Source organism: Heterodontus francisci, chromosome 9, assembly GCF_036365525.1.
Source record: "Heterodontus francisci isolate sHetFra1 chromosome 9, sHetFra1.hap1, whole genome shotgun sequence".
Taxonomy (NCBI): Eukaryota; Metazoa; Chordata; class Chondrichthyes; order Heterodontiformes; family Heterodontidae; genus Heterodontus; species Heterodontus francisci.
This window is the reverse complement of record NC_090379.1, coordinates 33,184,086-33,206,864: the sequence shown is the minus strand read 5'-3', so window position 1 is coordinate 33,206,864 and position 22,779 is coordinate 33,184,086.

Here is a 22,779-nt window from a genome sequence, read left to right as displayed (position 1 = left end):
TACTAAGTTTTCCTCAACAGTCTTTAAAACTGCAAATGTAGCATGGATTTTGTCAAGGAACCATAGACAGTTCATCATAGATTTATGTTTATTCAAGCTTGTATATGGGTCAGCAGCATCCTGTTTTTGCCACTATCACTCATCCCCAATACATCGTACTCTTGTGTTCATAAGGAACTTACTGTGGTGACCTCTGGAGATTCCTTGGATTTTCTTGCCTGTTTTTCCCTCAATCCAAGTTCTGGAACAATGTGATTCCAAGTGGATAGCAACATTTTTATAGAAATAAAAGTCCAACAACTTTCAACATGTCACTGAGCTTGTGTCCCAAGTGAAAGTAATGTGTGCCAGAGCATAGAAATCAAGACATTTCCTAAGTGACTTTTGCCATTTTAAAATAAGTTTACATAACGCAAGCCTTTAAACTTGTGTTTTAAAATAACCTAGCTGATAGGTTATTTTAAAACACAAAGTTAAAGGCTTGGAGCAAGGGTGTCCAACCTTTTCATGTGGGGTTCCACATTACAATTTTTGTCTTACATAGGGGGCTGGTGAGACAATTCCGGAAAGACCTATAAATCTATTTTACTATTAATCAAAACAACAAATCTGCATTTTTGTGAAGAAGCTTTAAATGAGAAGTTTAATTTATTGACTTACTTTCTTGTCACTATGTTGGACACTAATTTAGTGAAATACCTGGGCATTTTTATTTCTTGCACAAGTAGCCAATGTCTGCCCGCACACTTGTTGTAGCAATACATTGTATTCCAGATAGATGTCCATCTGTCAAAAGTGATCTCTCTCTCTCCCTCCTCTCTCTGACTCTCTCCCCTCCCTCTCTGTGTCCCCCAACTCTGTGTTCACCCTCTTTGTTGTCCCCCCGCTCTCTGTATTATTCCCTCCCCTCTGTCCTGTTCCCCCATCTCTGTGTCATCCCCTCTATGCATAATTCCCCCTCTGTGTTTTCCCCCTCTCTGTGTTTTTCCTGCTATCTCTGTCCCCCCCTCTCTTTGTGCCCCTTTCTGTTTTTCTCTCTCTCTGCCCCCCTCTCTCTCTGCCCCCCTCTCTCTCTCTGACCCCCTCTCTTTCTCTCTACCCCCCCCCTCTCTCTCTCTCACTGCCTCCCTCTCTCTGACTCCCTCTCTTGCTGCCCCCACCCCCCCACCGACTGTTGCTGAGAGTGGGGACAGCTGTGTCTGAACTTTGGACAGATTCGGGGTTTACCGCCAGGCCTTTTTAAAATATCAGAACTGCTGGAAAACTCCAAATCTGTCCAAGTTCGGAAATTGTTGTTTTTGCTCTCAGCACCTGTCAGCTCTGAAACTGACAGCTGCAATTTTTTAAAAAAACAGTACATGGGAAATTTCTCATCCCTGAAATTACCAGTCGCGGGCCTCAAAATGTTTAACCCAGGCACTGGTGGCTGTGTACAGACACGTTGCTGTCCCCTGGGCGGAAGACCTCGAAGGCTGCCGGTAACAGTGGGTAGGGGTCTTGTAAGGGTGCCATCACCAAAGGGTGGGGGTGCTCAACAAGGGACACAGCGGAGGAGTAGCAAGGGGAAGGTCTCAGAGGAGGTCTGCAAAGAGAATGCTAGAGAGGCGGGAAAGACCACATGACACGGCACTGATCCACCCAGGCTTTGTGGCACCCGTGAGGAGGAGGAGCAGTGCAGAGGGAGGCACCAGTGAGTCTACAGCAACAACAGCAGGAGCAGCAAGAGGACCAGCCTCCAGGTGGGTAGTGTTCATCACTCACGTGCCAGGAAACCGTTTGCAAAGCAACAAACAGAGCTGCGACTTGTCCAAAGAATGCTTCCACTGTGGCGATGCTAACCCACACTGGACAGAGTGTCTTGCTACTGGTAAACAGTGCAAAGCTGTGGAAAACGCAACCACTTTGCTCATGTTTGTTGCTTATCAGCAAATCCAACAGAAGGATGTCACGTATGCATACCACAGCAAAAAGGTGAGAGAATGCAGCCAAAGTAGAGGCTGATGACCCTGAAAATACTTTTGTGCCCTCCCTCAGAAACAGCAAGTAGCCATGTGTGACAGTGACCATTGGCTGCTTGGACGTAGATGCTCTCATAGACACAGGAGTGCCTGTTAATGTCATGGGAGGCAATACATTCAACAAACTTCAGTATTGCCCCATCCTCTGCAAACCAGGGAATATGAAAATTTTCCCTTATAAAAGTGACAAACCGCTGACGATTCTCTGAACTTTTGTAACGCCAGTCTCATTCAAAGGCACTAGAACGAAAGCTCTATTCTGCGTCATATCTGGAGAATGTGATACGCTTATCAGTTTCCACACAGTAACAGATCTGCACATGATTGCAGTCACATATGCAATTCCTTCACATAACAAAAATTTTATCGAACAGCATGCTGATCGCTTCACTTGCACTGGCAAGCTGAAAGGTATTACATGCAAGCTGCCTGCAGACCCTAATGTGCCCCAGTTGTGCATCAATGGCAATGAATACCATTTCATGTCAGGAAACAGAGAGAGAAATGTGATGGTCATACTGGAAAACAAACAACTCCTTATGACATTATCCAACAATTTGCTGTTACCAACACAAAAGGATCGATGATCACTGCTCAGCACAGTTCACAAATCATCACAAGAAACATGACATTCATCAAAGCACTGAAAACACCACTTGCAAGCATTTCAGGCTGCCCGCTTGTCTTCAGGGAAATTCTTCTCCAAGCTGCAAAGGCGAGAGGTTCTCTTTCCAAGGGATGGCAAGAAGAGCCATCTGCCTGATCAAGTGAACCTGGATGGAAATTACAAAGGAGAGAAGCAGCTGTGGGGTCACCCAATGCAACTGGGTCCAGTGAAAGAAGCGAGCCAATAACCACCTTCATTCTGCCAAGGTGAGTGTTCCATACCTCTCTTCTCTTTGGGGTTTGCATGTGGCTACACGGGAGGCAGTGGAATATAGGGAGGGAGTTACCAAAAAGGCGCTAGCAATGTAAGTTAAGCATCACAGCGACAGGCCACCTTCTTTCACAGCTCAACCCCTCAACGTCCCCTCAGAACGGATATGAGGATGAGCCATGTTGGAAACCCCATCAGGGGAAGAGAGGCTGCCGCTAGCAGAACTGTTCTCTTGCTCTTCCTGCAAAGTCTTACAATGTCCCTCTTTCCACTTGCAGGACAAATGGGCCGATATTGCCAGGGAGACCTTGCAAACTGGAGGAATAGCTAATATCCAGCCTCTTTCCACAGCTGAGGAGGAGGCACTGGAGCTAGTGGGGGCCCAGGACAGCCGCTGAATAGTGGAGTCTCTGCACGAGAGAGTGAGGATTGTCTTCATTCGACATCAACCACACTTCTGGAGATCCACATCACGCATGAGTTAGCATGACAAGATCTGCACAGATTAACCCACAAACATTTGCATTCTCTCATGCAGGTCATCATCTGCAGGAGACTCCAGCTGAAGGGGGACAGCTGTCGACCTCTGGGGAGGAGCAGTCAGAGGATACATTGTCACATAACCCTCCTACACCTTTCATCAGAGCAAATATCATCATGCTGGTGGGTTTGCACTTGACTTTAGAATCAGGGTCACAACCTGGTGAGAGCACCTCACACGTTCCCAAGCAGCTGACAGAGGCTGAGACAGCTGAGGCCACTGACAGTCGGAGGACTGTGTCCGGTCTATGCTGAGCCCCAGGCTGATGACAAGCCTCTGGTGTTGACAGCACAGGGCATGCTGGAGTTGTAGAGAGGGGTAATCAACATATGCTGGAGCTGCCAGAGGCAATGCGCAGCCATGAGCCCATCCATGCCGTGGGTACTACCATATCTCAGGTATGTGAGTGCACGGTTTCCTCCATTGAGAGGTTGGTGACCCCCATGGAGAGCCAGATCCCACCGATGCATGCAGACCTTCACACCATCGTCTTGGCCATGAGCTCAACGCAGCTGTGACAAGGTGAGGGAAAGACGAGGCGACTAGAGACTTCTCCAGCTCCGCATCCTTCTCTGGTCAGCAGGGAGGTTCAGTGAGCCTTGAAAGGGAGGAGGAGAGGCTGACCTCCACAGCTGGGGCTCCCTCAGGGTGCTCTGAGTGTGGACAGCGGCTCCTCATCCCCTGCACCAGTGAGCCCAGCTCCAGTAGCTGTGAAACCTGAGGTGAGTCTTGCAGAGGACGGTCGCTGAAGTCAGCCTGGGCCAAGGGGCAGCCTGATCAGCAGCCTGCCTTCAGCTCAGCTGCTAGCGCAGAGGTCACACTGTGTAGAAGCACTTGTAAGCGCGTTAAGAAAAGCGCCTAGGCACACTTGGGGTTTCACGGGTGTTTTACATTTGTCATTTATATTATTTGATAAAGTTCTGTCATTATTGCATTTCACATTCATTGTTGTGAAATGTTTATTCTTTCATGCCTTAATTGTGAAATGCTACCTTTACCCTTGCTCCCTCATTGGACTGTCAGTGTAGGCACAACCATCCTTTGGTAATGTTTCAGATGATCAGAGCACATGGTTAAGCTAGATACTAGACACGGAATCCAGTTAGAAAGAAGGCCACAGACTGCATGCATTAAAGTGATTCTTTTATTGAAGTCATTTGCCTCCTTGGCTTGTTGCTCACTGTGCCTGGCCTCCAGTGCAAAGGGTTCAAGATCCAGTGCTGCCTGCTCATTAGCCTCCTCCTCTTGTTGAGGACTGATGATCAATTATGTCCTCTTCGTGCATGGCCTCTGCCCCTCTACAGTGCTAGATTGTGCAGAGCACAGAAGACCACAATGATATGCAAAACCCTGCTGGAGTATCCCGCAGGGCTCCACCAGATAGATCCACGCACTGGAATCGTATCTTCAGCAGCCCAACGGCCTGCTCCATGGTCACTTGGGTGGAGCTGTAGCAGGTGTTGTACTTCTCCTCTGCTGCTGTGCGAGGGTTTCCTCACAGGTGTCAGTAGCCATGTGTTCAATGGGTAGCCCTTGTCCTCGAGAATCCATCCCTGAAGGCGAGCAGGGGTCCTGAAAAGCTGTGGCACCTGAGACTGTCGAAGTATGTAGGCTTCGTGGCTGCTTCCCAGAAAGCGGGCACACACCTGCAGGAAACACTTGAGGTGGTCATGGACCAGTTGAACGTTGATTGAACGGAAGCCCTTCCTATTGTTGAAGGCAGCTGGCTGCTCTGATGGAGTCTTGATGGCTACATGCGTGCAATCTATCACATCTTGCACCAAGGGGAATCCAGCAATGGCTCCGAATCCAATTGCCCTCTCAGACTGACTGTCAGGGTTGGTCCAGTAGTTCACATAGTCTCTGGTCCACTTGAACAGGGCATTGGTCACCTCCTTGCTGCAGCAGTGGGCTGCTGCTGGGAGACCCACTCTTGTCCCCAATGGATCCCTGTAAAGAGCCAAGCATGTAAATGTTTGGTGCCACGTTGATCTTCAGAGCGCTGTCCTTGCAGAGACGATTTTGCATTGGCATCTTTCCCTTTGCTACTCCCCTCGGCTTATGCACTAATGGCTCTCAGTGCCCACCCTTGCTGAGAGCCAGCCAAACACCTAATAGTATGGTCACGCAGCCTTCTCACCCAGCATTATGGCCACCGAAGCCTCTCACCCAGTACTATGGCCATTGGGTCCCCTCACTCGAGACAAAGCCCACCCAGCACTCTCACCCGAGACAAGCCTATCAGGCACTGCCACCTGTGCAGAATGCACAGCACTTCAGGCCAACAATGGCCTCCGCTTCCCCCCACAACCACCACCACCCACCACCCCCCCCCACCACCCCCTTGCCCTATCCACTGCTCTCATGGCTGCCTTCCCGTCGTGGCACTGAGGCCTTGCCTTGGTGCCGACACCTTTCAATGCCCGGGGAGCTGAAGGCAGGTGAGGTCTGTCTGTCATTCACTTAATTTCAAACCCCCCATTGAATCGCAATCAATTGCATGTTAATGTATTATAACGATCTGTTCAACAATTCAAATTGCAGCCCCATCATGTCAGGGCAGCGACACCATCTTGGAGCTTTCCCTCCACTGACTAAATCTGGAACCAATGTCACAAAGTTGGATTTCTGGGCAGGCACGTCCATCACTATTCTCCCACATCCCTCCCACCCACCACCCCCCACACCTCCATTCCCACTCCTAACGGCCTCACTAAATTCTGCCCACTGTGTGCACTGTACTTTGTTGATAGCCATATTAAAAATGACTGCTGCGTAGGTCTAAATTCACCAGTGAGGCAGCAGTGTTTGAAAGCCTATCAGCCCATAAAGCTCAAAAATCTGTTGCCACCTGAAGAAGAATCATAAATGTAAAAGAATTCACAGGACTACAGGACGAACATAGGTCTGGCATGTTTGCTGATAATCATGGAGTAGTCTATTAGCTACATCTGTTTGGTCTAGTATTGTAGTCTATATTGAAGTATTTGGCAGTGCTTTACCCATTTTTATTCATTTGTGGGATATGGGCATCGCTGGCAAGACCAACAATTATTACACTTCCTTAATTGCCTTTGAGAAGATGGTAGTGAGCTGCCTTCTTGAACCATTGCAGTCCGTGTACACCAACAGTGCTGGTTAGGGAAGAAGTCTGAGGATTTTGACCCAACAACAACAAAGGAACAGTGACATACTTCTAAGTCAGGCAGATATGTCCTTTAGGACTCAGCCAGCTTGGTCACTAGTGGTACTAGCACACCGCTCTTGGTGATGAACATTGAAGTCCCCACCCAGAGTACATTCTGTACTCTCATTGCTTCTTCTAACCAGTGATCAACATGGAGGAGCTCTGATTCATCAGCTGAGAGAGGGCAATAGGTACTAATTAACAGGAGGTATCCTTGCCCATGTTTGATGCCATGAGACAATAGCTAGGACTTTATCCTCGGTGGAGGGGATCCGTCCACCGACTGAAAAGTCGGTGACGAACCCGCTTCCGCCTGGCCTGGGGATCCAACCTGCATTTTGCGGGTCCCTGGCTTTAATTGTTCTGAGTGGGACTTCCGCCTGCTTAAGACAGGAAATCCTGCCTAATAGAGCTGCCAGCCAATCAGCAGGCCGGAAGCTCTCTGTCCCAGCAGTGCCACCGGGAGCGGTGGCGATTGTTGGGAATGCAGCCCAGCTTCGTGAGGAAGACATCAGGGAACCCTGGAATGCAGGTAAGTTTTTGTTGACTCGCCGGAGGTGATCAGTTGGGCCCCGGTGAGGCAAGGGTGGTCGTCCAAGGCCATCAGAGCAGCCATGGGTAAAATCCCCATGGCGGTGGGCGGAGGCCCTTAAGCAGCCGCTTAAGGGCCTTGATTGACCTGGGGCGGGCAAGCTGTTTTTAGCCACCACCGCCCTGCATTAAGTGGTGGTGGAGGCAGGAGTGGTCGGGAAGGGCCCATGAGCGTCCCGCTCCATTTTACTGCCCCCCCCACCCCCCCACCTTCCCACTCTTTGGGGGGTGGCGTAGAATTCCGGCCAATGTCAATGTTGAGGACTCCCAGGGCCATTACCCCCTGGCTGTATACCACTGAGCCACCACCACTGGTGGTGATGATGGAAGAGTCTGAGACATTGACTGTAAGGTACGATTCTGTGTGTATGACTATGTCAGGCTGTTGTTTGACTAGTCTGTAGGAGAGCTCTTCCAATTTTGGCACAAGTTCCCAGATGTTAGTGAGGAAGACTTTACAGGGCAGGGCATGCCTTTGTTGTATCCGATGCCAGGTAGCCCTTCAGTTTTATTCTTTTTTGACTTTATTGTAGCAGTTTGTACAATTGAGTGGCTTGCTAGGTCATTTCAGACAGCAGTCAACCACATTGTGGAAGCTTTGGAAAGGGTGCAGAGGAGATTTACTAGGATGTTGCCTGGTATGGAGGGAAGGTCTTACGAGGAAAGGCTGAGGGACTTGAAGTTGTTTTCGTTAGAGAGAAGGAGGAAGAGAGGTGACTTAATAGAGACATATAAGATAATCAGAGGGTTAGATAGGGTGGATAGTGAGAGTCTTTTTCCTCGGATGATGATGGCAAACACGAGGGGACATAGCTTTAAGTTGAGGGGTGATAGATATAGGACAGATGTCAGAGGTAGTTTCTTTACTCAGAGAGTAGTAGGGGCGTGGAACGCCCTGCCTGCAACAGTAGTAGACGCGCCAACTTTAAGGGCATTTAAGTGGTCATTGGATAGACATATGGATGAAAATGGAATAGTGTAGGTCAGATGGTTTCACAGGTCGGCGCAAATTCGAGGGCCGAAGGGCCTGTACTGCGCTGTAATGTTCTATGTTCTATGTTCTATTGCTTTGGGTCTGGAGTCACATGTAGGCCAGATTAGGTAAAGATGGCAGATTTCATTTCCTGAAAGGCATTAGTGAACCAGATGTGTTTCAGCAACAATCCTGTAGTTTTATTGTGAAAGTTTTTTAAATTCCAGATTTATTTATTTAATTGAATTTAAATTCTTTCAGTTGCTGTGGTGGTATTTGAACTCACATCTCTGGAGCGTTAGTCCAGGCCTCTGAATTACTGGTCCAGTAATATAACTATTTTTTTACTGCTCCTCAACTGGAGTATTACTTCTGAATGATCAGACTATTGCTGTAGAGGCTATGGGCTCCCAAAGGTTCTTTTGTCTGACTTCAAAAGACTGGGAGATTGGACTTTGTGAACCTTGAAGCAGGATTCACAGACCTCATTGCTGCCCAGTGTTCTGGTGCCATATAGCATTGGCAGATCCGCAGTAGTGCAGTAAAACTGGGCAGATCTGGCATGTCATGATCTATACATACATCCAACAGATCACTGGGGCCAGGCTAAGTCATGTTTCTACTGCTGGGCAGTGAAATTGGAGATAAAGGTAATGGCCCTACTGAATAAATCATAAAGCAGCTGCTTAATCCATTGATGGATAACAAGTTGGCTAATGTTACGTGTAGTAGCTTGCAAGCAGCCTTGTGGAACTTCAGACAAAACAAGCATTTCCCATTCCTGGATGATGAAAGGGGATGGACTTCAAAACAACAAATAATGGAACAGTCTATCAATGGCCAGTCTTTCTATCAATTAAAAAAAAACTTGACGTGTTATTCACTGCCCGCCACTCCCCCACCCACCCCACACCCCTCCACCCCACCCCACCGCCCACACCCGCAACTCTAACATGTGGCTGTATTAATTTCACTCAGATTTCTTGCAAATTGGACACAAAGCGCATTTTGAAGTTGTAGTCTGCTACAGGTTTGAGCCTCTGCATTCAGCTAACAGAAGGATAGCTCTGGAAAACCCATAAAGACAAGCCCCGGGGTTCTCAGTGAGGGACCGGCCTCCAATATAAAATGTTACAGATATTTCCAATGCACAAAAGGGTATGAATACATTTAGTAATCTTCCTGTAAAATTTGTAGCTGTTAGCATATTTACGTTAGAAGTTCAATAAACCAGATTTACTCTTGAGGTCTATTTTTGGCCACTATCCAATGGTTTTGCATTACATCTTCATTAATTAAGCTCCATTAACTGTTCCATCTCAGGCGGTTCAGTTTTCCAAATTGCTCAGATTAACAGAGGATAAAATGTACGTTTGCTTCTCACATCAAGTTGAAAACCTTTGTTGTGCTTCCAATAACAAGGGCCTGCTACTCTCAGAGGCATAGTTGTGATCAAGCTATATTTCTTATCACACTTGCCCCGTGAACTGTACTTTGCAGAGCATATTATATGAACTGATTAAGCGATGACTGATAATCCTTTTGAAATGATCAACCTTCAGTCTCCTGTTGATTGCTGAAAAAAATTCGAATTTCCTTCAGCTGTTTTGGACTGATGCATTGTGTATCCATGACGTGCATGTTTCATTATTAAACTGAAAGGTGGCTCCTCTGTTTACACAGATCATCAATGCAAATTAACTTTGTGTGTCCTGAGAGGTTGGTAAATTGAAATAGCTTTTGTTTCGTTCATTAATTTCCTGACTGGGAGACCCGTTTTCAAGTCCAGAATTCAATTATTATTAGCATGCAGGTTTTCCCTGGAAGAGGGGTGGGGTTACAAGTTTTGACTGTTTCCTTCCAGTTGTCTGAAAGTCAACAAAACCCAGTCAGAGACCTGTTCAGGTATTCTTCAAGCACATCTCCAAGTAAATTGATTGGTTTGATCACCATTCCTATGGAATGAGAAATAATTAAACAAGCAGACAATTACAGAATAATTTGATTACTTTTTTTTTAATGAGTGGTTAGAATTTGAAAGGCACTGCTTAATAGGTGCGGGAAATAAATTCAATAGTAGCTTTCAAAAGAGAATTGGATAAGCACTTGAAGGAGAAAAAGTTGCAAGGTTTTGGGGAAAGAACCAAGAAGTGGAACTAACTGGATTGCTGTTCAAAAGGGCCAACACAGACCTGATGGGCCAAATGGCCTCCTTCTGTGCTGTTCTATTCCATGATTCTGTGTTTCTGTACATCATCTTGTCAACACGCTATTGATAATGCACTTTTGAATGTTATTCAATGTAGTAAGTATGGTAGTATCATAATAACATAATTCTGAGGATAGCAAGGTTAGCAGTCCAGGTCATCAAAAGTCATTGACCTGAAATGTTAACTCTTTTTCTCTATCCACAGATACTGTCAGACCTGCTGAGTATTTCCAGCATTTTCTGTTTTTATTTCAGATTTCCAGCCTCTGCGGTATTTTGCTTTTTAAAGTTGAAGGTCCAACATGCAGTGTTGACTGAGTCTAATTTGCACCAACAATTCGAATGAGTTTCTTATTCCAGCTGTGCTGTTTAGGGGTAAGCAAGGTAGATGAGAGGGACAGTCATTACAAGAAGGGAAGCTCCTTCTTCCACACTTCCTCACAGATGCACCAAACAAGACAGGAAGCAGGTCACCTTTGGTCAGGGTTGAGGCCTGGCAAAAGGACAACAGAAGACCCGTCTAATTAGCTGTGCCGGTTTCAGAATAGTGACAAAATCTTTCAGACAGAAACATTACACCTCTATTTTAACTGGGGACCTGTTTTGGGTGAGTGAGTTTTGATGCCAGTTCAAAATTCACCCATGAAAAAAGAGGCCTTAGGGTATTTTAACACCCTGTCCTCATTTAAAGTCTGCCAGACAACTTTCCACCTGTTTGCGGTGTGAGGTCAGCTGGAAGTGATACAATTTGCATGGCTCTGAGGCTGTCCAGCAACAGCAGTAGGTCCATGGGTATAGCTGCCAGGTTGTTATTGTGGGGGTTCCGCTATTAGCAGGGGTGTGGCTGCGATTGCAGCACGGGGAAGAAAGTGCTGCCTTGTTCAGCCCGGTTGAGTATTCTTGCTCCTCTTCACCCCACAAGGAATTTCCTTTTTAAATGTAAACGGACTTTTTGGGGGCTCTCCAGATGCTAATCCTCACTGGGTATGTCTGGGAGCTAATTTACCTGGTTAAATAACTGACCAGGGATATTTTAACTGTGTACAGTTTCTCCAAGCAGGCACAGTTAAACTCAGCCCCTTATGTTAGCCCATGGGTTATTATGGGGCATGTGTTTTGTGTTCCCTTTTCATTACTCCCATCACTGAGTACATAGACTGAATACAGAATGATTAATTTCCTGCAGACACTGACAGCCTAGCTCAGCACTGCATGTCTGGGTTTTCTGCTGCACAAGCAGGTTGAGTGGTAGCTGTTCTGTGCTCCATGCAAGGTGTTGAAGAGAATAATTTATTGTCAGATCCACTGGGAGAAAGCCTTTTTTTATATAGCATTTTAATATATTCCAAGGCTCCACCTCAGATCATAAGCTATGAATGTTGCACAAGAAGACCGCATTTTAATTTCACATAGACTGTGAAATTCAACAAAAATACATGCCCAGTTTGTGTTGCAATAAGTACTGTTGGGTTAGATGTCATCTATATTTTTGTGATATAGTGGTGAATATTGTTGATGCTTGCTAGTTTCTTTCATAAGCATTATGCTGAGGAGGCCAGATATCAAGCAGCAAAGGGCTTGGGGGTATAACTAAAATATATTAAATTTGGAAGTCTGAAATTTTAATAAAAAGAGAAATGCAGGGCTCGCAGATGATTCCCCAGCCAGTGATTAGTTGAGCCATACACACCAAAAAGGCACCAGGCCCAACCCAGTCTGCTGAGTTAATTGATATCAGTTGGGACTGTGGGTAACTAGCTACAATTGGTTTCAGAGCCCTTGGTTTAAAGCCCTGTCCAAACATAAGCCATTTGCCATATTAATTACAGTATAAGTTGTATTAGCTGTATAAAACGCTAGTTAAGCCACAGCTGGAGTACTGTGTACAGTTCTGGTCACTGCACTATAGGAAGGATGCGATTGCACTGGAGAGGGTGCAGAGGAGATTCACCAAGATGTTGCCTGGGCTGGAGCATTTCAGCAATAAAGAGAGACTGGATAGACTAGGGTTGTTTTCCTTGGAGCAGAGAAGGCTGAGGGGGGACCTGATTGAGGTATACAAAATTATGAGGGGCATTGATACAATAGATAGGAATAAACTTTTTCCCTTAGCAGAGGGATCAATAACCAGGGGGCATAGATTCAGGGTAAGGGACAGGAGGTTTAGAGGGGATTTGAGGAAAAAAATTTTCACCCAGAGGGTGGCTGGAATCTAGAACACACTGCCTGAAGGTGTGGTAGAGGTAGGAACCGTCACAACATTTAAGAAGTATTTAGATGAGCACTTGAAATGCCATAGCATACAAGGCTATGGGCCAAGTGCTGGAAAATGGGATTAGAATAGATAGGTGCTTGATGGCTGGCACAGACATGATTGGCCGAAAGGTCTGTTTCTGTGCTAGATAACCCTATCATTCCCCTGCATAGATATTAATGCTTTTAACTCTCCAATTTTGGTGAGAATGCTTTGTACATTCACAAATATACCACTTAATCCTGACTCCAATATTTGGAACATTGAGCCTTATTCTTTTTCATGTTTTTCTCATTTAATTTTGCCCCTTCTATAAGTGTTTTTATCTCTCACTATCGCATAGCTTGCTTCCCATTAAATCCCCTGATAATATTTTCTCTATTTATTTCAACTAAGTCTTCTTTTCCACCAGCGATATTAATCCTGTCTCTCTCTTCAGTCTCAAACATAAGCTTTGCCCACCCACTTGCTATATTAATTTAGATTGTTCCCCACTGTTATTTCAGCCATCTCAATTTGGACATATATTGCCATTCTTTCATTGCTGCCAGCTTCAAAATACTGGAACTCCTTACGTAACAGCATTTTAAAAAAGTCTTACATTTATATAGTGCCTTTCACAGCCTCAGGACATCTCAAAGCACTTGACAGCCAATGAGGTACTTTAGAAGTGTAGTCACTGTCATAAAGTAGGAAATTGTAGGAGTACTTTCACAAGGATAACAGTTCACTAATAAGGTTCACCATCACCTTCTCAAGGGCAACTAGGGATGGACAATAAATGTGGGCTTTGCCAGTGGTGCCCATATCCTAAGAATGAATTTTTTTTAAATAATGCCCTTTGCAATGATATTGTCGCTATTTCAGCTCAAGTTAAGGTCACTCCTTCTGTATAATCTTCCCTTGTTCAAGAACTCACTCTAATGCACCACAAAAATTGACAGCCAGGATTAAGGACTTGGGTGTGTCGGCATTTCAGGCACAAGCATTCAGCTTTCTGTTGCTTAATGAAAATTGGGAGGCGTGATAAAGTTGCTGGAAGTGTTGACTATGACCATGTTAGCTAATCACACTACATTTTGAAAGTAAACACAACTTTGATGGCAGGAAGTGATATACAAAATCAGCTGAACAGTTTCAAAGCTATTAATGCAATCACACAAAGGCAGAAGTGTTACTTGTAGCTCTCTTGACTTTACCAATAGGACAATGTGAATCAAAGTAGGAGATTTAGCACATTGAAGAAAATCAAAAAATCGTCATCCTGAATTTTTTCGAGTCTTCAAGACTTGGCACCTTATCATGTCCTCAGGAAATATCAAAAGGTTTACATCCAATGAATAACATTTTAAACTGCATTAATTTCTTTAGGCAAGTAGACAGCTAATTTGCGCACAGTCAGATGTTACGATTGAGGCTGGAGGAATGCATTGTCTTTCTCTAGTTCCACTGCTCCACGGGTCACAACATATATTAAAATGTTTACCCAGTTACCGATACAGCCAATTATATACTCTATTTTTATTTCAGAATAAAATCCACCAACCAAGTTTCTTTAATAAACAACAAAATTATCAATTTATTATAAAACAAGACTTATTCAATAAAGGTGCAAAGCATTAACATGCAGATTGCAATATGTAAGTTCCCTTCTAACTTAGCCCAACACAAACAAACACACACACACACACACACACACACACACACACACACACACACACACACACACACACACACACACACACACACACACACACACACACACACACATCAGTTAAAGAAAAAATAAAGAAGTTTTCTCTGCAGGGATCGCTTTACAAAAAAGCCAAAAAAAAACTTTGTCCAAATACTTGTTAATTCTTGAAGGAAAAGAGAAGATATGGAATGATATCAGTTGTCCCTTTATTCTGGCATCCCAACTACGTAGACAGCTGTCACTGGGATCTTTTTGGAGCAGTTCGCTTCAGGCGACGTTGAGGATTAGTCTGGTAGGCTTTCCAGGAGAAGTGTGGCATCGGGAGTTTCAGCTATCACTCCGGATTTTCAGGGTTTCTCAAAGAGGTGGAGAAAGGATGAACTTGTGTCTTCTCTCTTAGCAGACTAACCCCCAACTGACTCAAAACAATATCCAAAATGAAACCAACTCTTGACCACCATAAATCTTCACATGTCACTTCTCTGTAAACAACTCCCCTTAGTCACCAAGGCTCTTGCTGTTTACTTATCTGAAGACATGTAACTTCCAGTGTGTTTAAACCAAGTCCCAAAGTCCTTCCAATGACCTTTATTTTTAAAAAAGTGCAACATCTATGGAATCTCTTCAGTCCTCCAAATTAATCCATTTCCACAATTCTAAAACACGAGTCCTTAAAAAATATTAAAAAGTGGAAGCACTTTCATAATACAGGTCTCACAAACAGCAAATCAGCTAAATGACCAGGTAATTTGTTTAATGGTGTTAGTTGAGAGAGGAGTCTGTGAGGAACCATCGTTTTCCTTCAAATAATGGCATGGGATATTTTACCTTCACCTTAACAGACAGATGGGCCATCAGTAGAATGTTTCATCCAACAGACTGGACCTCTCACAATTGCAGCACTCCTTCATTACTACACTGCAGTATCAACCTAGTTTATGTGTTCAGGTTCTGGAGTGGAGCTTAGACCCATTAACTTCTGGCTCAAAAGTAAGAATTCTACAAAGAAAGCTAAAGCTGACCTTGCTCCATTTCAAAAGAAAGTTTGATTCCATTGGCTAAAGCGTCATAAATAAATTGTGCTGATGGTTTTGCTGAATCTTTCAAAGCCATTACAGTCACAGCAGGAGCCGATGCTTACATGTTAACAATGAAAAGTTTCCAAAGAGAAGATACTTCTATCACACTAGTGGCTGCTTTTTACCCATCATGAATGCAGAACTTTAGTCCCATTGAAGCAACCCCTATTTAAAAATGGCACACAATATCTCACATATTACATTTGCATCAAACTTTGTTAAAATCGGCTTTGAATTGCTGAGCAGCCTATTCTTTGGCCCCTTAGAAATGTAATCATGTCTTTAAAAGGAAGCAGCTTGTATCAAATCTCATTAAAATTCATGGACAGTACGACAATGTTTTAGATGTTTCAAATCCATTATTTTGGCTGCATTAATTCAAAAGCTGAAATAGGCTGTGATACTTTCTGTGCTCTAATTGTGATTAAAGATATTCACAAATCAGGTCACGTTGAAGGTGTGCTTGTATCTCAAGATTTTTTTTGTGTGGAATAAGACTACCTTTGCTAAGTTATTCACTGCCATCATTCTGAAACTAAGACCAATCACTATAAATGGACAGTTAATTATTCCAATGATCCATTGCGTTCTAGGCTTTGTGCCATACAAAATGAATCATATTTGTTTGGACATCTTCAAGAACTAATTCATACAGTAGAAATCTAGCTCTCTGCCCAACTGTGAAAAATGAAATCTTTGTGTTAACCAGAAGAAATAATTTATAGGGGCTGCAGCGCAGTGATGGAAGAGAAAGTGTTTTAACAGAATGGCCATAATCTGAAAATATCAATGTTACCTCAGAAATCACAGATGGGTAGCACTAGATTATTTTTCTGGAGCTAATCTGTGTTTTATAAAATTAAGATGCCTCTTCACATATTATATTGCAAAGACGTTTACCATAGGATTCTGAAACATCTGAATATATATGACTACATTGTGTTCTTTCGGCACAATCAGGATACCCATCCAATAAGTTTCAAAAATATAAACAAGATTTTCTAAAGAGAACATTAGGAAAGAAACATTTAAATGGGTTTTTTGTGATAAAGGAGCCATAATATTGGAGATCATTGTATATCTGGGAGCCTTGTATTGGGAGGAGGGAACAAATGGGAGTACTTTTCAGTCAATTCTAAACCTTTCCAAATGAATACTGGGTGGTTCTGTTCTTTTCATGTTATCTCAGGTGCTATTTTAACAGGTCATCTAATATTTTCTCTCTCACTATGAAAGCTATTCACTTTCATTTGTGATCTCTGCTAATGCCCTGAGCATGATCTAAAATTTTCCGTCAAGGGTATAATAGTTTTAGAACTGCTTCCTGTAATATCTGGCCCTGTACATTGCCTATCAAGTGCACCATGGCAATATAATGTCATTTCATAAACAACTCTTTCACAGATGTATGTGGGACGTTGAATTCTCAAAATGCTGCCGAGTTCCATGTCTCAGCCATACAGGCATGGTCCTGCGCGAAGCAGGGCATTTTTCCCACCTGGTGGAATGGTAAACTCAGAGAAGTAGGAAGTCTCCGGTACTGTCTTATGAGCTTCCAGGTGGCTCACACAAAAACACCATAGGTGGAAGTCTGAAAGCATGCCATCTACTGGGTCCAAGCTGTACTTCATAGGCCAGGGAAACTAGAACCAGACAAAAAAAACAGGGAAACTTAGCCAGTAACATTTCCTTAAAAATAAATTAAAACTCCATTACTTATAAACATCTTTGGTTAACTTTGAAGTACATAATTTATTGATAACGATTTATTAGTAATGGAGGTTCAGTCAATCTGAGTCGAGTAACTGCATTTCAGGTTTTCAGTTAGGCAACAACCTGCTTACACTAAAATAACAAGAAAGAAAAAAAATTGCTGGAAATCTGAAATAAAAGCAGAAAATTCTCAAAATGACTCAACAGGTCAATAAGAGAAAAGCCAGGTTATGATAAAACAAGTCTGCCCCTTTCATCAGATCTGTTATTTCCAGCATTTCCAGTTTTTATAACCTATATATTTGCACTGTCTGACAGAAAGCCCAATTCTGTTACCCAGGGGGAGATTAGCACTTGTGTCCTTACCGGCACTTGCACAGCTCCTGACTCAGTGCAGACATTTAAACCAATTGCAGCTAGGTGTAAAAAATATCCAGGAGGTCCAAGACATCTCTGGGCACAGTTTGCACCTGGTTTTACACTGCACTGAAGTTGCACTCCATGTTGTCCTGGGATCCCCATGAATGAAAGATCAATCTCCAGGACACTGCTGTAAGCCTTCTGGGAGAAAAATCATAGAGGCATTAAAAATAATTTTTTAAAACTTTTTTGGGGAACACTGTAATTTCCTAGTTCATTGATATTATTGGAGATGGGAGGAGGGAGTTAAAGTCTTTTGATGGGCATAGGCAATTGAAAGTCATGTCATGAAATCTCCAGGAATATGCCCAACTCCAGTTGGCAACCTTCAGTGTAACAGAAGTGGTGCTTAAACAGAATATTATTAATTATATATTACAATATATAATTATAAGATTAAACAAAACTTCATGCTGGACTCAGATCAAAGCTGGGTTTACACCATAACTTTAGCATCAGCGCAAAATGGAAATTGCTTTGCACTGATGCTAATGTTATAGCATAAATGCAGCTTTAAACACTTTTGTGTTCAATACCCATCAGGCCATTCCGACAACCTGATTATTTGAAAATCTGTCGATAAAGAAAAGTTGAAGACTGATAAACCTCCCAATATCTGGGATGAATATATTGGTATCATCTAAGTCAGGAACTAATTGGACGTGGCAAAGATTTAGTCATACCTAGAAAACATGCACAAGAACACAAGAAATAGGAGCAGAAATAGACCATATGGCCCATCGAGCCTGCTCCACCGTTCAGTACGATCATGGCTGATCTTGGGCTTCAATTCCACTTTCCTGCCCACTCCCCATATCCCTTGATTCCCTGCAAGACCAAAAATCCATCTATCCCAGCTTTAAATGTATTCAATGATGGAGCATCCACAACCCTCTGGGGTCGAGAATTCCAAAGAGTCACAACCCTTTGAATGAAGTAATTTCTCCTCATCTCAGTCCTGAATGATTGGTCCCTTATCCTGAGACTGTGTCCCCGTGTTCCAGATTCCCCGACCAGTGGGAACAATCTCTCAGCTTCTACCCTAATCAGCCCTTTCAGAATCTTGTATGTCTCAATTAGATTGCCTCTCATTCTTCTAAACTCCAGAGAATATAGGCCCAATTTACTCAGCCTCTCATCATAGGACAACCTCCTCATCCCAGGGACCAATTTAGTAAATCTTCGCTGCACTGCCTCCTATGTAAGTATATCCTTTCTTAAATGTGGAGACTAACACTGCACACAGTATTCCAGGTGCAATCTCACCAAAGCCCTGGACAATTTTAGTAAGATTTCTTTATTCCTGTGCTCCAATCTGTTTGCAATAAAGGCCAACATGCCATTTGCTTTCCTAATAGCCTGCTGCACCTGCATGTTAACTTTGTGTGTTCCATGAACGAGTACCCCCAAGTCTCTCTGAACATTAATACTTACCAGTTTCACACCTTTTAAAAAATATCCTGCTTTTCTATTTTTACGACCAAAGTGAACAACTTCACATTTCCAGGATGGGATTTCACTGTACAGAGGTAATTTTGACATTGCGCAGGAGCAGAAAACAGAAGATAGCGAATCGGCAGTCTGTTCTACATCTCTCATGATCTTTATTTCTATTAACTTCAATGGAAATCGGTAATGGCCGATTTGTGTTATCGCACAAAGTCAAAATTACCCCCATAAGCAAAATTCACTAAATTTCCTGTAATAAATATTGTACTGTACTTCCTGGCAATTACTAGGAGGCTACAAGGGGTGAAACTATTGGTGATGGATAGGCATCACAGGCAATATTGATGCAACTCAGGTTCTTTAGCGAGACAGTAAACATAAGTCCCAGCCCCGTAAGTATAGCTGTCAACATTCGTGCTCACTGGTACTCATCATTGCATAGGCAAAGTGGATCTGCACCTCTTCACATCTGGAAGACCAAAGCACTTACCAATCAAAGAACTAAGCTGTGTGCTGCATACTCACATGGCTTTTCGAACCACTGACTATGAACAGAAGGAACATTTAGTTATATTATGGTGTATTTTTTGTAAAGTAATATCAAAGTTAGCACAAAAGCAAAATACTGTGGATGCTGGAAATTTGAAATAAAAACAAAAATTGCTGGGCTGAATTGTACCGGGCCCCTCGACGTGCGGGTCGTGGCACGGGGGCCAGTAAAATTCTCTGGGGAGAGGCCCCGACCAGTGACGTCGAGAAGGGCCCGTCACATATTACCGGCGGCGGGGGGATCTTCATATACGTATGCAAAGTACACTAAATGAGATGCAAATAAACCACAGGGTCCCCCATGGTCTGCAGAAGGAATGGGAGGAGGATATGAGGCTAGACAGAGCAGCATTATCTGCTGCAGGGGAGAGAGAGACAGGAGGTCAAGTTGGACTCCTACCCAATTGTGGATACAGGAAATCCCTCCTCCTCCACCAGGACTGCCAGTGCTGCTTCCAATAACCTGTGTGCCTTCTCCTTCAGTCCCTGAAATGTATCATTGTGTGCCACCTTCAGAGGAAGTGAGTGCTTGCAGCCCACATATACTGCTCCATGAAAATTGCTTCTAATCATCACTTGAGTGTTTGTTTCAGTACCTCCAAGTAAGTTCAAAATATGGTAGACAAAAATTAGACTCAAAATTTCATACTAAAACCAGACTTTTAAACAGGCCTGTCTTATTAGCACAACACACATTTAGTGTCTGTTTTCCAGTTTTATTTTTAAGTGGCTCCATACATGATCCCTTGTTCTGGGAGATTTGCCCTCTGATCTCCATCAGAAATTCACAGCCTTTTCTTCATGTGGTGAAATCCAGGCAGAACTGGGTTCTGCCCCATTTTTCAGTCCCTATCCAGCAGGTGTAGTGAAGGAGCACATTAAGCCCAAATTAAATTGTGGGTTCAAAATCCTCATTATATCACTGCATATCATTTAGTGTACAAGATATTGCAAATTTCACTGAATTAGTTGGCTTATTGAATGGTTTATTCTCATTCTATATTTATGTTCTGCCCAAAGTATTCTTCAGCTTGATGAAAAACCTTACACTCTCACTAAGAACAAGTTCTTGAATTCCTTCCCTATAGAGAATATCTCAACTCACTGAGGGTACATTCTGAAAGTCCTTTAATGTGTGGAAGACCCATGGGACATACAAGTTATGGTAATGTCAGAAAACAAAAGAATCTCAAAACCCATTATTGGGCCAAGTGATTGTAGCAACTCTTTGTTATTGTTCAGCTCTCTACAGAAGGTGACATTTCAACTGCCTCTGTTTTTTATACAAAATTGCTGCATTCAGGCAACACATCACAGGACCGGCTTCAAGTGTAGACATTTCTGAGGTTTGTCATGGGATGATGCACAGAAGCAAATCATTTGCCCTAAAAATCATCAATGATGCCGTGTCCTCTTGATTATGGGAATTCTGCATTCTGTGTTATATTACTCTGGATATTAGTTGATTTTCAACTGCAGTTAGATACTGTTTGCATTTTTACTTCAATTCGTTATTATCGTCAAATTGTTCCCTCCTTCCTAAATGAATAGGGAAAATTCCAACTCATCTGAACTGATGTCAATTTTACCAGTGGCTACAGAATAATAATTTCTTATTTTACTGATTTAGCCTTAAAGTCACTATTCTGGTACCTATTGTTTTTAATACTATTGTAGCTGGATGCTCATATCCCAAGCTGCTCAGAATATTCAGTGGTTCAGCAGTGTGACTACGGCTGACAGTTTATCTAACGTTCACAAAGAAATATTCTGATGTTGAGAACATTTATCGATAATCTTTACTGTAAGGCCAGTTAGCAAGATTGATTGCCGTCAGACTCAGCAGGTGGTAGAGTGGTGAGACTCAGTTTACATTCCAGACATCCCACCTACTGAATTCATGCTGTACTGGAGAGGTGCCATGTGAATATAACATTGTAAACATCATTCTTTGAGATTTATTTTCCACAGATCTAATTCATAACCTTTTGCAAACTCACAAGTGGCAGTCTGATAATCATACCAACGTTTGGCTTTGTTGTTCATTTTCCATGACTGGGTCAAACTATATTATTGAATCATCAGATCAGGAGAGAACAAAGAAAGCATTTCAGCCATGGTCTTTGCCTCCAAACGGTGCCTGAACAGTTAGATGCCTTTTATTTTTTTATGTTTCAGATTTCCAGCATCTATAGTATTTTGCATTTTGTATAATATTCAACCTTCTGACTGAATAAAAATATCCTTTGCAACCAGTTTCTGCTGGTGTTTCCAGCTCTGTAAGAGCACAGTTAAATAACTAATGACATTTTGACCACTTTACTGCTTAATCAGTGGTTGCAAGTAATAGTACAATTATCAGATGGAAGAAATGACCACTTAAAAATAAAATAAATATTTTATCCAGGAGCACTTTTTTTACTTGCTCTCCAACTTTCTCCTTTCCCCTTCCCTCCTTCCTTCCTGGGGTATGGTTCCATGGTTGACAATATTTCTGGTAACTCTTCCAAGAGGCCACTGTTCACATGTAGACTTTGAGATAGCAAGTGGCTCCATTTATTATTTGTACTGAGAATTAAAAAACAAAATGTTTGCTGTGACATTCGTGAACTTGCTTTGCCCATTGCCACTGATTTTGAACAGCTTGGTTTGTACTCATGCCAGAATCTTAAGTGTGTGTTGTTCAAAGGGATTTTTTAAAGGTTGTGGGTTCAAGTCCCACTCCAGGGCTTGAGCACAAAAACAATGCTGATGCTCCAGTGCAGTACTGAGGGAGTGCTGCACTGTCAGAGGTGCTGTCTTCCGGATGAGACAGGTGGAGGTAAAGGATTCCATGACACTATTTCAAAGAAGAGCAGGGGCAATATCCCTGGTGTCATGGCCAATATTTATCCCTCAACCAACATCAGAAAAACAGATTATCTGATCATCATCACATTGCTATTAGTGGGACCTTGCAGCATGCAAATTGGCTGCTGCATTTCGTACATTACAACAGTGACTACACTTCAAACATATTTCATTGGCTGCAAAGAACTTTGAGACGTCCGATGGTTGTGAAAAGCCCTATATAAATGAAAGTCTTTTTTAATTACTTAAAACATTCTTAAATAATGGGCCTTAAAAATTGCAATGATTTTGGGGTAAATTTGGAATACTGAAAAGTTATTACAGAAACATAAATAATAGTCTGTAAATAAAATATATGTTGCATTTTTAATGC